At 47.1% G+C, this 14,091-nt stretch overlaps 1 pseudogene; it reads left to right on the forward strand.

Annotated features, from left to right (window-relative positions):
• The first annotated feature begins 1,562 nt into the window (after nt 1-1,562).
• LOC119923638 lies at nt 1,563-14,034 on the forward strand (annotated as a pseudogene).
• The last annotated feature ends 57 nt before the right edge of the window (nt 14,035-14,091 follow it).

A 14,091-nucleotide genomic window follows, 5' to 3' on the forward strand; every position in this document is an offset into this window, starting at 1 on the left:
GGCCAGGAGGATCCCTCACTGTAGTGGGCCCCACCCATTCTGCTAAGAGTTTTACTCTGATGCTGATTCTGATGCTCTCCTGTGAATGTGTGATGGCACACCCCACAGATACAACATCTAGGTCTAGTGACAAGCTTGTGCTCCAGGAGATTTCTACTTTGGACTCCCTGGAGGAAAATCTCCTGAGCCCCTGCCAGGCCTAATGTTAGCCTGAGCACATCACAGATTTGTCCCCAGCCTTTCATTCCACTTTAGAGCGAATGACTCAGCTTGCGTTCCCTGAGCCTTCATGGTAGCCTCTGCCACTATTCAACATCTTAATAAAGAACCTCCAGTCCAGCACTGGAAACAGTAGGGGGTTTCAGCCAATCACAATGGCTGAAAAACAGTTGCTTCCCTGAAGGACTTCTAGCCGCTCTTCCAGTAATGTAGCTATTAATGTAGTCTCCTCCTCCTCTCCTTCCTCTTCCTCTTTCTCTTCCTTCTCTTCCTCCCCCTCCCTTTTCAGTTATTTATGAATAAATTTTTAAAGGCATTTATTAAGCACTTACTATGTACCAGTCACTGTACTAAGTGCTGGGGCAGATACAAGCTAATCAGGTTGGGACACAGTCCTTGAATCACATTGGGGCATACAGGCTTAATCCCCATATTACAGTGGAGGCAACTTTGGCACAGAGAAGTGAAGTGACTTGCCCAAGTAACACGGCAGATAAGTGGCAGAGCCGGGATTACAACCCAAGTCCTTCTGATTCTCAGGCCTGTGCTGTATACACTAGGCCATGCTGCTTCCCCAGTGGAAAACCACCATCCTTTTGATTATGTCCTTCATATCTCTCTTGGGTCCCTTTCTCCGGAGCTGACCCTCATGGCAGGAACATGGAGGGACTGAATCTCTGGTATGTGGTTTCCTCCACTGGAGATGCTTGGTGTCACCAAGCCAGCATCACATTGTGTCACATGACTGGCAGATGTCAATCATAGCAGATGCTGTGCCATGTTTTGGGTAGTTCAACCCCTTCTACTAGGGATTGGTAGATTTAATAGGATGCCCAGACAAATTTGTAATCCAACCAAATGGCTCATGCAATTTGCGCATCGGTTGTAGACCCGTGGGTGGACATGACCTCTTCCAGAAGTTTGAATAATAATGGGAGGAAGGAGATGGAATGATTTATGGAATCAAGGGGAGGGTTTTTTTTTAACATGAGCGCATTTGAAGTCCAGCTCAATCACACACAAATGGGCAGCAGCCAGGCAAGGGATATGTCCAAGTTCAAGGCCCTGAGGATAGCCCATTGGATAAGAACATAAGACCAGAAGAAACTTCATTACTGGATTATTCCAGTGATCCACTCATTCCAGAAATCTACCTTCAGTAGAGTTACCAGTATGCTTGGAGGAGCTGGGTAATGGATGCCTTCCTTGACATCCCAAGGTTCACATAGTTCATCCTTATCCCGTCAAAATCTCACTAGGGGAATGACTGACCTACACAAAGATGTAATTGTTCCACCATCCCACTCCCCTGCCTTGTCTCTCCCATCAGATCCTCTGGCCCCATGGAGAGGAAAAACCAAACCAGCGTCTCAGAATTCCTCCTCCTGGGACTTTCCGATGGGAGGAACAGCGGCAGCTCCTCTTTGTGCTGTTTCTCTGGATGTACCTGCTCGGGGTCCTGGGGAGCTTGCTCATCGCCCTGGCCATCGGCTCCAACCCGCACCTGCACACCCCCATGTACTCCTTCCTCACTAACCGCTCCCCGGTTGATGCTTGTTTCCTGTCTACCACAGTCCCCAAAATGCTGGCCAACATCCAGACCCACAACAAATCCATATCCTATGGTGGCTGCTTGGCACAAATTAATTTCAGGCATACTATCGTCATTATAATAATAATGACATTTGAGTCACAGTGAAGTGAAGTGAGTTGCCCAAGGTCACACAGCAGAGAAGTGGCAGAGCTGGAATTAGAAGCCAGGACCTCCAAATTCCCAGGCCCATGCTCTTTCCACCAGGCCATGCCATTTCTCTACTAATAATGATATGTATTAAGTGCTTACTATGTGCCAAGCACTGAACTAAGCCCTGGGGTAGTTACAAGATAATCAGGTCCCAAATAAAGCTCACAATGTAAGTAGGAGGGAGAATAAGCATTGAATCCCCATTTTGCAGGTGCGGGAACTGAGTCACAGATCAGTTAAGTGACTTGCCCAATGTCCCACAGCAGGCCAGTTGTAGAGCTGGGATTAGAACCCAGGTCTTCTGACCCCCAGGGCTGTGCTGTTTTCATTAGGCCACACCATGTCTTTATGAACTACTTTGCAGATTCAGCAGAGCACATTTAGACTGCCGATTAGCTTAAAAAATTCCGAGATTTGTAATAGCAGTCAGTCACCAACAAACCCAACACACAAGCAAAGACTTTTATCTGCAGTACAGTTGAACACTGTCATGGATTTTCTTATCTTTTCAGCAAATTGTCCATGATTCACAGTTGAGTGCAATAGTGAGTGTAGGTCAGGCATGAGTCTTTCAGTCAGTTCTGCATTCATGTGTATGCTCCCAAGTTCAATAACGTCATTTTGGAATCAGACCAATGGATATGTGTGTGCGTGTATGAGAGTGTGAATATGATGAGAGAGAGAAAGATAGTAAAAAAGAGAGGGAGCACACCTGATTCTAATGATAATGAACTTATCCATACATGATCACCTTTCTTAAGGCTGAATTAATTTTGTCAGAATAATCATAATGGTAACAGTTGTTTTGGTATTGGCTCAGTGCTTACTCTGCACCAAGCACTGTACCAGTCACTGTGGTAGATACAAAATCATCAGGTTGGATACAGTCCAAGTAAGAGGGAGAATAGTATCAAATTCCCATTTTACAGATGAGAAAACTGAGGACCAGAGAGTTGCAGTGACTTGCCCAAGATTACACCCGGCAGGCAAGGGGCAGAGCCGGGACTAGACCCCAAATCCCCAGGCGGGTGTTCTTGTCACTACACCACTGCTGGTGAAAAGCTTAGGCTAACTCCCAGTTTATTCCAGCACATCCTACTCCCTTCCAGGGCCCGATCTTTTCAGGAAGCGAGGTTGCCTGCTGAACATGTTTCTCCAAGCTCCTTTCATGTCTTTCTTCCTCAGGCTGTAGATGAAGGGGTTCAGCACAGGAGTGACCACTTTGTACATCAAGGATGCTACCGAGCCCTTCTGGGACGTGTGGGTAGACGTGGAACTGAAATAGATCCCAAGACCAGTGCCGTAAAACAGAGAAACCACAGACAGCTGAGAGCCCCAGGTGGAGATGGTTTTATACCTTCCCATGGCAGATGGGATTCTCAATATGGTGAAGACAATACAAGTGTAAGAGAACAGGAGGCCTGTGAGGGGACCTATTCTAATTGCCATTATCAGTGCATATAACAAAGTAACATTGATGTGGATATCCATACAGGAAAGCTGGTTAATTTCATAGAAGAAGTGAAGGATTATTATTTGTGCAGAAGGATAAGTGAAGCATCAATAAGGTATGTATTAAGGCAGCAAGGCCACTGACTATCTAAAACCCAGTATCCATCAGGGCACAGAGCCGTGGGTTCATGATCATGGTATAATGAAGGAGGTGACTTATGGCCACATGGCGGTCATAAGCCATTTCTGTGAGGAGGACACTGTCCATTACTGAAAATAGATGAAAAAAGTACCCTCGCACCAGGCAGCCTGTGTAGGATATGGATTTATCCTGGGTCTGAACATCGGCCAGCTTCTTGGGGACCATGGTGGACAAGAAACAGACATCAGCAAGAGAGAGGTTGATGAGGAAGAACAGGTGTGGGTTGGAGCCAATGGCCAGGACGATGAGCAGGCTCCCCAGGAATCCCGAGCAGGTCCATCCAGAGGAACAGCACAAATAGGAGATGCTGCTGCTCCGCTCGGTCTGATAGTCCCAGGAGGAGGAATTCTGAGAAGCTGGTTTGGTTTCGCTTCGGCAGGAGGCCAGAGGATCTTCTGGGGGACACGTGGCAGGGGAAGGGAATGGTGGAGCAGTCACATCATGGGAAGAATCAGTCTAGGCTTTGTGCAATGGTTACCGATAAATCTTAAAATCCGGCAGAAACTTCTGTCTATTGACGCCCTGTATTATCACAAGAACTTCTTTCAGTACTCTTCACGCAATAAATGCTCAAAAAATGGATTGATCAACAGCTTAGCACTCTATCATCCTCCTCCTCGTTACCTATCCACTCTCTTCTCCCACTAAACGCCAGCTCGCACTCTCCATTCTTTCAAAGTTCACCTTCTCACTGTGCTTAGTGTTTGTTTCTCCCACCTCAGATCCCTGGCTCATGCCCTTCCCCTCGCTTAGAACTTCTTTGTCCTTCAAATCCTCCAGACCGCAGCTCTCTCCATCTTCCAATCCCTTCTCAAATCCCAACTTCTCCAGGAGGTCTTAGTGAACTTTCCTTCTCCCCAGGTCCTTATGTTCCTTGCTACCATCTTAGCACTTTTTCCTTCACAATCTCTCTTCACACTTTTGTGAGAGGAGACGAATGATAGAGTGCTACTCAGTTGATCAGTCCATTTTTTTAAGCACTTACTGTGTGCAGAGAACTGAAGTAAGTTCTTTCGATAATACAGAGTACCAATAGACAGAAGTTTCTGCTGGTTGTAAAGATGAATGGGTAACCATTACACAGAGCCTATACTGATTTTTACCATGATGTGATTGCCTTTTGTACCTAGAGATGTACATGCTTGACTATTTAAGTACTTCTTCCTCTTCTTTATCATTTATTTCATTATTGTCATCATCATTATATTGTAAGGTACTTGAGGGCAAGGTTCATGCCATCTACAATACGGTCCTCAGGTGACTGGTGATTCTGCTCTGTCTACCAGTTCAGACTTCTATCTGATAGCACTTGTGTACATATCCATAATTTTTTTATATTTTAATATCTTTTTCCCTCTCTAGATTGAAAGCTCCTTTTGGGGAGGGATCCTGTCTACCAACTCTCCCGTATTGCACTCTCCCAAGCACTTAGTATAGTTCTCTGCACGTAGTAAATGCTCAATAGGTACCATTTGTTGATTGATTCTATCCTAGATCCACCTGATCCAGACCGGTACATGATCTGGGCAGCAGAAGAAATGGGATAAGCATCCTGCTGACTTGCTTTCCCTTCCAGAAATGGTCGGAGACCCAGTCTGTCCCTAGAATCATGCAGTAAGGAGTGCTTTTCTGAGAGATGCTAGTCCTGGAGGCCCAGTGATGGATGGCCAGGACATTCCAGGTGACCATGGCCTATGGAGAAACTATCCCTTCTTTAGGGGGAGCAGCCAGGCAGGCCCTGTTCCCAGGAATGATAATTTGAAAATACTGATAGCAGTTGTAATAGTATTTATAAATTGCTTACTCTGTGCCCAGCATTGACATCAGACCAATGAACTTTCACCCTCCTTAAATTTGATCAACAATCCCTGGAACATCTTCATCAACAGAGCCCAGAGGGCCTGGGCTCTAACAAGGAGCTCAGGGAGCCCCAACCTGGGGGCCCCAGGGGCCCAGAGACTTCTGAAAATAGTCCCGCCATGAGCCCTGCTCTCACCCGCACTTCCCCGACCTGTGGGTGAGGACACAGTGCTCCTGCCTGGAGCCCCAGGAGCCCCGGCAGCCCCGTGTCCTTCTTCCCCCTTCACACTCAGGCTGCCGCCCAGAGTAGACAAGGGACAACAGAGGAGCCCGGCCCCGTGGGGACAGGGCCCTGGACAGGCACCGACCTTCCAACTGACTGCCAAACTCGATCTAATGGTCCCAGAATCTCTCTTATCGAGTCCTGGTGCCTGACAGTCCTCCCGGCTGTAACAGATCTACATGTGGCCACCCTGCAGTGTGGCAGGGTGAGGAACCTAATTCACATTCCCGACACAGACAGGGATCAAGACTAGCCTGCGGGCGGTAAGGAAAATCCCTCTACAGACCCCTCCTCTCCTCGCTGCATGCTCTATCCCCCTTACCCCAGCCACAGACATGGTGAGCGGATGGGCAGTGTGGAGTGTGTGTGTGTGAATGTGTGTGTGTGCGTGCGTGCGTGCGTGTGTGTGTGTGTGTATGTGTGTGTGTTGTGTGTTTGCGGGTGGGGGAAAAGCATCGCAGGAGGTAGGTGAAGGAGAGGGCAAGATACTTGTTTATGTATTTACAGACAGGAAACTCCCCCTACCGGCCTTCCAGGAATCACTTCCCATCCCAAAGTAACTGCTCTGCTGGTAAAATTTGGAGACATGGGGCTAATGAAGCAAAGTGGGGTGAGTGTGCGTTTGTGTGTGTGTCACAAAGAGGGGTTGATTCTAACATAAGAAATGTCCATCTGAGTGAGACTCAGGCCCATCCAGCCCAGAAATCTGTGTCCACCAGAGGCACCAAAGATGCTCGGAAGAACCGGCTGTTGACTTTACCTCGAAACGGGGGGGTTCCTTGTCCCATCCTACACTTTGCTCTTTACCAATCCCATGCCTACAATCCATGCATCCTGTCATTCTTCCTGAACATTCTAACTCTTCTCCCTATCATCCCAAACTATCCCTCTTTTAAGGAAGCTACTCCATCTCCATGATCGTCTTGGTTGCCCTTCTTTAGGACCTGGCACATGGTAAACGCTTAACAAATACCATCATTATCATTATGCAACTTAATTCTGTCCTTCCTGAGACATGGCAATGAGAACCATGTGCAGCATTGCAAGGGCTCATGTTTCATGGTTTTATATGGTAGCAGAAATTTGCAATTGTTTTTTAATCCCTTCTCGATGAACCCCAACCCTCCCTTGGCCTTTGGTCTGCTGTTGTACAAAGGATCTGTGATTTAAAACAACAGTCAATGATGACTTTGTGATCTCATTACTGTATCATGAATGATAGTGCTGGACCTTACATCATCAATCAATCAATGGTATTTATTGAGAGCTTACTACGTGCAGAGCACTGTAGTAAGAGGTTGAGAGGGTACAATACAACCGAATTAGCAAACACGTTCCCTACCCAGAATGAATTTACAGTCTAGTGAAGAGTTTACACTCTAGAGTCATGGCACTCTCTCCTACCCATCTCCTTATCTTTCCTTTCTTTTTCCCACTGCACCCCAGCTCAGACTCTCCAATCCTCACAAGCTCACTTTCTTATTGTCCTTTGTTCTTGAATGTGACCCATTGTTCTCACCCACCCCACTGCATGGAACTCCCTCCTTCCTCATATCTGTCAAACCTCATCCCCTCTCCTCTTCCAAACCTCCTGCAAAACCAGGTCAGGCATCCCCTGACCAATTCCCCCCCCCCCCAGCTTGTGTTCTCCAATTCATTACCCTTAGCACTTATATATTAATCTGTTTATTAACCTGCCTGTCCCACTGAGGGTTTCTGAAATGTAGCAGCTTTCATGCTTACCTCACACACGAAAGTTCCCCAGTTCAATCCTGAATGGAAACGTATCCTTAGAGGAAGCAGTGTGGTCTAGTGGAAAGAGCATGCCTCTGGGGGTCAGAGGACCTAGGTTTTATTCCCAGCTCTGCCGCTTTCCTGCTGTGTGGCCTGGGACAAGTCAATTAAGAACTCTGTGCCTGAGTTTCCTCATCTGTAAAATGGGGATTCAATACCTGCTCTCCAACCTACATAGATTGTAAGCCTTGTTTGGGCTACGAACTGTGTCCAACCTGATATATTGGATCTATCACAGGTTTTAGAACAGTGCTTGGTGCATAGTTAACTCTTAACAAATACCATGATTATAATTACTATCATTGTTATCATTACTATTATTATTCCTGTTACATTGTAAGATCTTTGATCTCAGGTCTCTTCTATTGTGGATTTTCAAGCCCTTGTACTATTCCCTATACATAGTAGATGATCAGTAAATACTGTGTGCTACCAAGGTAAGGGTACTGTATACCAAGCACTGCCCTAAGCACTACAGAAAGGAAAAAAGATGATATTTCAGACACTGTACCTGACCCACTAAGGGTTCACAGTCTAAAAATAAAGGAGGGGTAGAGGTGGGGGAAGTGAAGTTGACGAGGGACACATTCCTTCCTGACCATAGATCCATGACCCCTCAGCCTCCTTCTGCTGTAACCTTGCTTATCTTCTTTCATTAGTAGTTGCTGTTCCTCCCATTCTGGCCATTTCTGTCACTCCCGACGAAGCTACAGAATGTGAGCCAAGAAGGTGGTGTCCTCTAGGCCCTATTCGAATTCAATTCAATTCAGTACAATTCAGTCGTATGTATTGAGTGCTTAGAAGCAGCGTGGTTCAGTGGAAGGAGCATGGGCTTTGGAGTCAGAGGTCATGGGTTCAAATCCCGGCTCTGCCACTTGTCAGCTGTGTGACTTTGTGCAAGTCACTTAACTTCTCTGGGCCTCAGTTACCTCATCTGTAAAATGGGAATTAAGACTGTGAGCCCCCCGAGGGACAACCTGATCACCTTGTAACCTCCCCAGCATTTAGAACAGTGCTTTGCACATAGTGAGTGCTTAATAAATGCCATTATTATTATTATTATTACTGAATGCTGAACACTGTACTAAGTGCTTGGGAAAGTACATTGCAACCATAAAAAGTGACATTCGCTGCCCACAGCGAGCTTACAGTCTAGAGTTGCGGGGGACAGACATCAGTGCCAATAAATAAAATTACAGATATGTACATACGTGCTATGGGGCTGGGAGCGGGAAAGAGCAAAGGGAGCACTTCAGAGTAACACAGAAGGGAAGGGGAGATGAAAAATTAAATGGGGCTTAGTCAGGGAAGGCCTCTTGGAGGAGATGCACCTTCAATAGGGGTGTGTGAAGGTTGGGAGGGAGAGTAATTATCTTTAGAATTTGAGAAGGGAGGGCGTTCCAGGCCAGAGGCAGGATGTGGGCTAGGGATCAGCAGTGAGACAGGTGAGATTAAGAAACAGAGAGAAGGTTAGCACTAAAGGAGCGAAGTGTGTGGGCTGGGTTGTAGAAGGAGAGAATCGAGGTGTGGTAGGAGGGGGCACGGTGATGGTTCCACAACAACCACATCCTCTTTAGGGCTCCAGAGTTCAGCTATATCACCTCTCAGTTTACACTGCTCATTCGTTCCCCTCACCATCTCAATGGAGGCAAGATTTGGGCTAAATAATAATACTATTTGAACATCTCCCCAGCAGATCCATAGGTCCCATGGCAAGGGGAAACCAAACTGGTGTCCCAGCATTCCTCCTCTTGGGACTGTCTGACCGGACGGAACAGCGGCAGCTCGTCTTCTTGCTGTTTCTCTGGATGTACCTGCTCGGGGTCCTGGGGAGCCTGCTCATCGTCCTGGCCATTGCTCCGACCCACACCTGCACACCCCCATGTACTTCCTCCTCAGTAACCTCTCCCTGTCCGACATCTGTCTACTATCCACCACGGTCCCCAAGATGCTGGTCAACATCCAGACCCACAGCAAATCCATAACCTACACTAGCTGCCTGGCACAAATGTTTTTCTTCATGCTGTTCGGAGGTCTGGACCACTTTCTCCTCACCGGGATGGCTTATGACCGCTACGTGGCCCTATGCCACCCCCTCAACTACACCACCATCATGAGCCCATGGCTCTGTGCGCTGATTGTTGCTGGGTCCTGGAGTGTCAGCATTCTCCAGGCCCTGACACTCATCCTTTTGGTGTTTCCATTATCCTTCTGTGCTGACAATGAAATCCATCACTTTTTCTGTGAACTAAATCAGGTCCTGAAGCTATCCTGCACTGACACCGTCATTAATGACACAGCTCTTTTGATTTTGGCAGTAGTTCTGTATATGGTTCCCTTTGCTGGACTCCTGTTCTCGTACAGTCGCATCGTCTCCACCATACTGAGAATCCCGTCTGCCAGGGGAAGGGGCAAAGCTTTCTCCACCTGTGGCTCTCACCTGTCTGTGGTCTCCTTGTTCTATGGCACTGGTTTTGGGATCTATTTTAGTCCCACATCTACCCAGTCATCCCAGAAGGCATCCGTGATGTACACGGTGGTCACCCCTCTGCTGAACCCCTTTATCTACAGCTTGAGGAACAAAGACATGAAATGGGCCCTGAAAAAAGTGTTCAGCGCGAAAAGTCCCTTCTCCCAGGGACGGTTATCCTTTCTCCTGGTAGCTGGGACCCGGATATTTCAACTTTCTTGGAAGGGAAAGTACAGGTAGACCCCATGGCACACCAGGTTAGGTTCTTTGGAAATGGGATTGTGTCATGAATGGGTTTATTATGGGATACGTTTCCCCCCAGATTTACATATTATAAATTGGTATCTGCTCCAGAACCTCTGAAAGGTAATATGAAATTCCTTTTCATGTTATATTTTCTAGTGATAAACATCACTAAGCTATTGCTTAATCTTTTTTAAAAAATTCAAAGGCTAACTTCACAATATTAAGTAATGAGAAGCTAGTGAAGCTTTATGGAAGTCTGCAGAAGCAGAAGCTTGTTCTGCTTGGGCATTAAACTCTGAAGCTTTTGCTTCAGGTGATTGCATTGAGAGCTGCTCATTATTATTGTTATTGCTACCAATAATAATAATAAGGTAATTGTTAACACAATGTTAGTCAAATACTGTACTAAGTGCTGAGGTAGATATAAGTTCATCAAATTAGACACAGTCCCTGTTCCACATAGGGCTCACAGTTCAAGTACGGTCATGTAAAACCCAAGTGCGACTAAAACTACTGACCACTTAATTTTCAGTGTGCTCCAATGAACATGAGTAATTATGAACTCCAGCTTGAATGATGATAAACTTGATTAACGTTGGGCAAGTCACTAAACTTCTCTGTGCCTCAGTTCCCTCATCTACAAAACAAGGATTAAATACCTGTTCTCTCTCTTACTTAGACTGTTAGTCCCACATGGGAGAGGGACTGTGTCTGATCTAATTATCCTGTACTTGCCCTCGTGCTTACTACACTGCTCTGCACATAATATAAGCACTCAATAAATACTATTGATTGATAGAAAATGGGGAGAGAAGTGGCTTCCTGAATGTGTAGGGGTAGGGAGTTCCAGGAAGAAGGGAAGATGTGAGCCATAGGTCGGTGGTAAGAGAGGGGAGAACAAGGCACAGTGAGTAGGTAAGGCTTGAGAGCTGTGAAGTGTGCAAGTTGGGGTATAGTATGTGAAGAATGAGGATAGTAGGGAGAGAGATTATTTAATGTCTAGAAGCCAATGGTTAGGAGTTTCTGTTTACGTGGCAAGGAATACACAACTGTTGGATGATTTTGAGGTGTAGGGAGACATGCTTCTATGCATGTTTTAGAAACGGGAAATGAGCGAAGTATGGGCTGGAGAAAGGAGAGATGGGATGCAGTAAGGTCAGTGAGGAGGCAGATACAATAGTCGGGTTGGGATATGACAAATGCTTGGATCATCAAGGTGGCAGTTTGGATGGTGAAGAAGCGGCATATTCTGAAGATGCTGTGAAGAAAGAAGGGGCAGGATTTGGCGAATAGTCTTATATGGTGGTGGAAAGAGAGAGAGAGAGAGAGCGAGCTATTGAGGATAATGTATACGTTGCAGGTGACAGGAAATTTGGGGGAAGAGAGGATTTGGGAAGAAAGATGAGGAGTTCAGTTCCATACTTCATGCTGCTGCCCGGATTATCTTTGTCCAGAAACGCTTTGGACATATTACTCCCCTCCTCAAAAACCTCCAATGGCTACCAATCAATCTGCGCATCAGGCAGAAACTCCTCACCCTGGGCTTCAAGGCTCTCCATCACCTCAACCCCTCCTACCTCACCTCCCTTCTCTCCTTCTACTGCCCAGCCCGCACCCTCCGCTCCTCCGCCACTAATCTCCTCACCGTACCTCGTTCTCGCCTGTCCCGCCATCGACCCCCGGCCCACGTCATCCCCCGGGCCTGGAATGCCCTCCCTCTGCCCATCCGCCAAGCTAGCTCTCTTCCTCCCTTCAAGGCCCTGCTGAGAGCTCACCTCCTCCAGGAGGCCTTCCCAGACTGAGCCCTTTCCTTCCTCTCCCCCTCTTCCCCCTCTCCATCCCCCCATCCTACCTCCTTCCCTTCCCCGCAGCACCTGTATATATGTATATATGGTTGTACATATTTATTACTCTATTTATTTATTTATTTATTTTACTTGTACATATCTATCCTATTTATTTTATTTTGTTGGTATGTTTGGTTTTGTTCTCTGTCTCCCCCTTTTAGACTGTGAGCCCACTGTTGGGTAGGGACTGTTTCTATGTGTTGCCAATTTGTACTTCCCAAGCGCTTATTACAGTGCTCTGCACATAGTAAGCGCTCAATAAATACGATTGATGATGATGATGATGACATGTTAAGTTCGTGGTGTCGGCGGAACATCCAAGTAGTGATGTCGTGAAGGAGGAGGTAATAGGAGACTGTAAAAATGGAGAGTGATCGGGGCATACGAGACTGTAAAAATGGAGAGAGATCGGGGCCTATGATGTTGGTTTGGAAATCATCTGTTTAGAGGTTTTAGTTGAAGCCATGGGAGCAAATATGTTCTTCCAGGAAGTGTATGTAGATGGAGAATAGAAGGGGACCCAGAACTGAGCTTTGAGTGACAAGTCACTTAACTTCTCTGTGCCTCAGTTACCTTATCTGGAAAAAGGGGATTAAGACTGGGAGCCCCATGTGGGGCAGCCTGATTACCTTCTATCTCCCCCAGCTCTTAGAACTGTGCTTGGCACATAGTAAGCACTTAACAAATACCAAAATTATTATTCTTATTATCAATGGAGAATGCGGATTTAAAAGGTCCTCCCATTGGCCAGCTGATTAGCATGTACGGGGAGATTGAGCAGAGCCTCCATTTCTTGAAGTAAAACAGATGTAGGTCCTATGGAGATTGACATGGGAGAGGCAGAGTTGGGCAGGGCTGGAGGTGGAAAGAGTGGAAGGAGTGCCATAAGTTAAATGCCTCTGGGGGGAGAGTACAAGTGTTGACAGTGTGTACTCAATCGGCAGAATCGAGTAAATCCAGATTGGCAACAACTTCAATGAGGTGCCCCCAAGCCCAGCCCCCAATCTCAGCACTAAAGTGTGAAATGCTGGCCACGATGTGACTAGTTAGGTTACCTCTTTTCTGCACATCCCTTGGTTGTTGCAGCACGGCGAAAAAGATCTCATCCCTCGTCCCTTACTAAACCACTCTGGGTTTAGTACTCTGAGATGGCTTATGAAATGGGCGAGGACTCAGAGGTGTCTGCAGCTGTTGGGGTCTCAGTGAAGTTCTGTTTTGTGAACTCAGACTGCACCCGTTCCCCCTAGAGCCATCTTGCAGTGGAAAGAGGAAGACAGGGCTAAAACGTACGGGGTGGCTCAGCGCAAACCATCACCACTGCTGTGAAAATAAAATTCAAGTTCATGTCCTGCTGGCAGCAGGGCAAACCGTTTCCCTCTTAACCATTGCTGTCTGAGAAATGCTCACCAAATGACAAGGATCGAGAAAGGAGGAGCAACGGTACACTATTGTATTTTCAAAGACACAACGTGCAAGTAGGTAAGAGTCTCGGTGTGACCCAGTGTGAACCAATGGGCACCTCTACTAGAGTTGATAGTAGTGGGGGTTTTTGTCCTCTTACCTATCACCATCCATCTGTTGATGCAGCCTGGGACTAGAAACTGAGAGTCACGATGGCCAGTCAGATGGACTTAGGAGGTCCTGGTCCATGAAGGAGCAGCAGGGCCCTGCACCCAGGGAGATCTCATTGCCCTCTGCACCATGGTCAGAATTATCTGGGGAGTTTCCCTCAGAGCAGCCCAGAGAGGTCAAGGGGGAAACCATATGCTGAGTGTTTGTCTGCCTCTAACAAGGAGCTCTGGGAGCCATGAGCTGGAGTTCCCAGGGGCCCAGGGGCTCCTGCAAGTAGTCTCGCCATGAGCCACTCTCCCATACGCACTGCCCCTGCAGGTGAGGACGCAGTACTTCCACCTGGGTCCCTGCAGCCCCACATCCCTCATCCCCCTCCATGCTCAGGCTGCCGTCCAGAGGAGATGAAGGACGACCGAAGGGCCTGACCACTCGGGGACAGAGCCCCGGAGCAGCACCGACCTT

The sequence above is a fragment of the Tachyglossus aculeatus genome, unplaced genomic scaffold (assembly GCF_015852505.1).
Source record: "Tachyglossus aculeatus isolate mTacAcu1 unplaced genomic scaffold, mTacAcu1.pri scaffold_208_arrow_ctg1, whole genome shotgun sequence".
In the NCBI taxonomy this organism is placed as follows: Eukaryota; Metazoa; Chordata; class Mammalia; order Monotremata; family Tachyglossidae; genus Tachyglossus; species Tachyglossus aculeatus.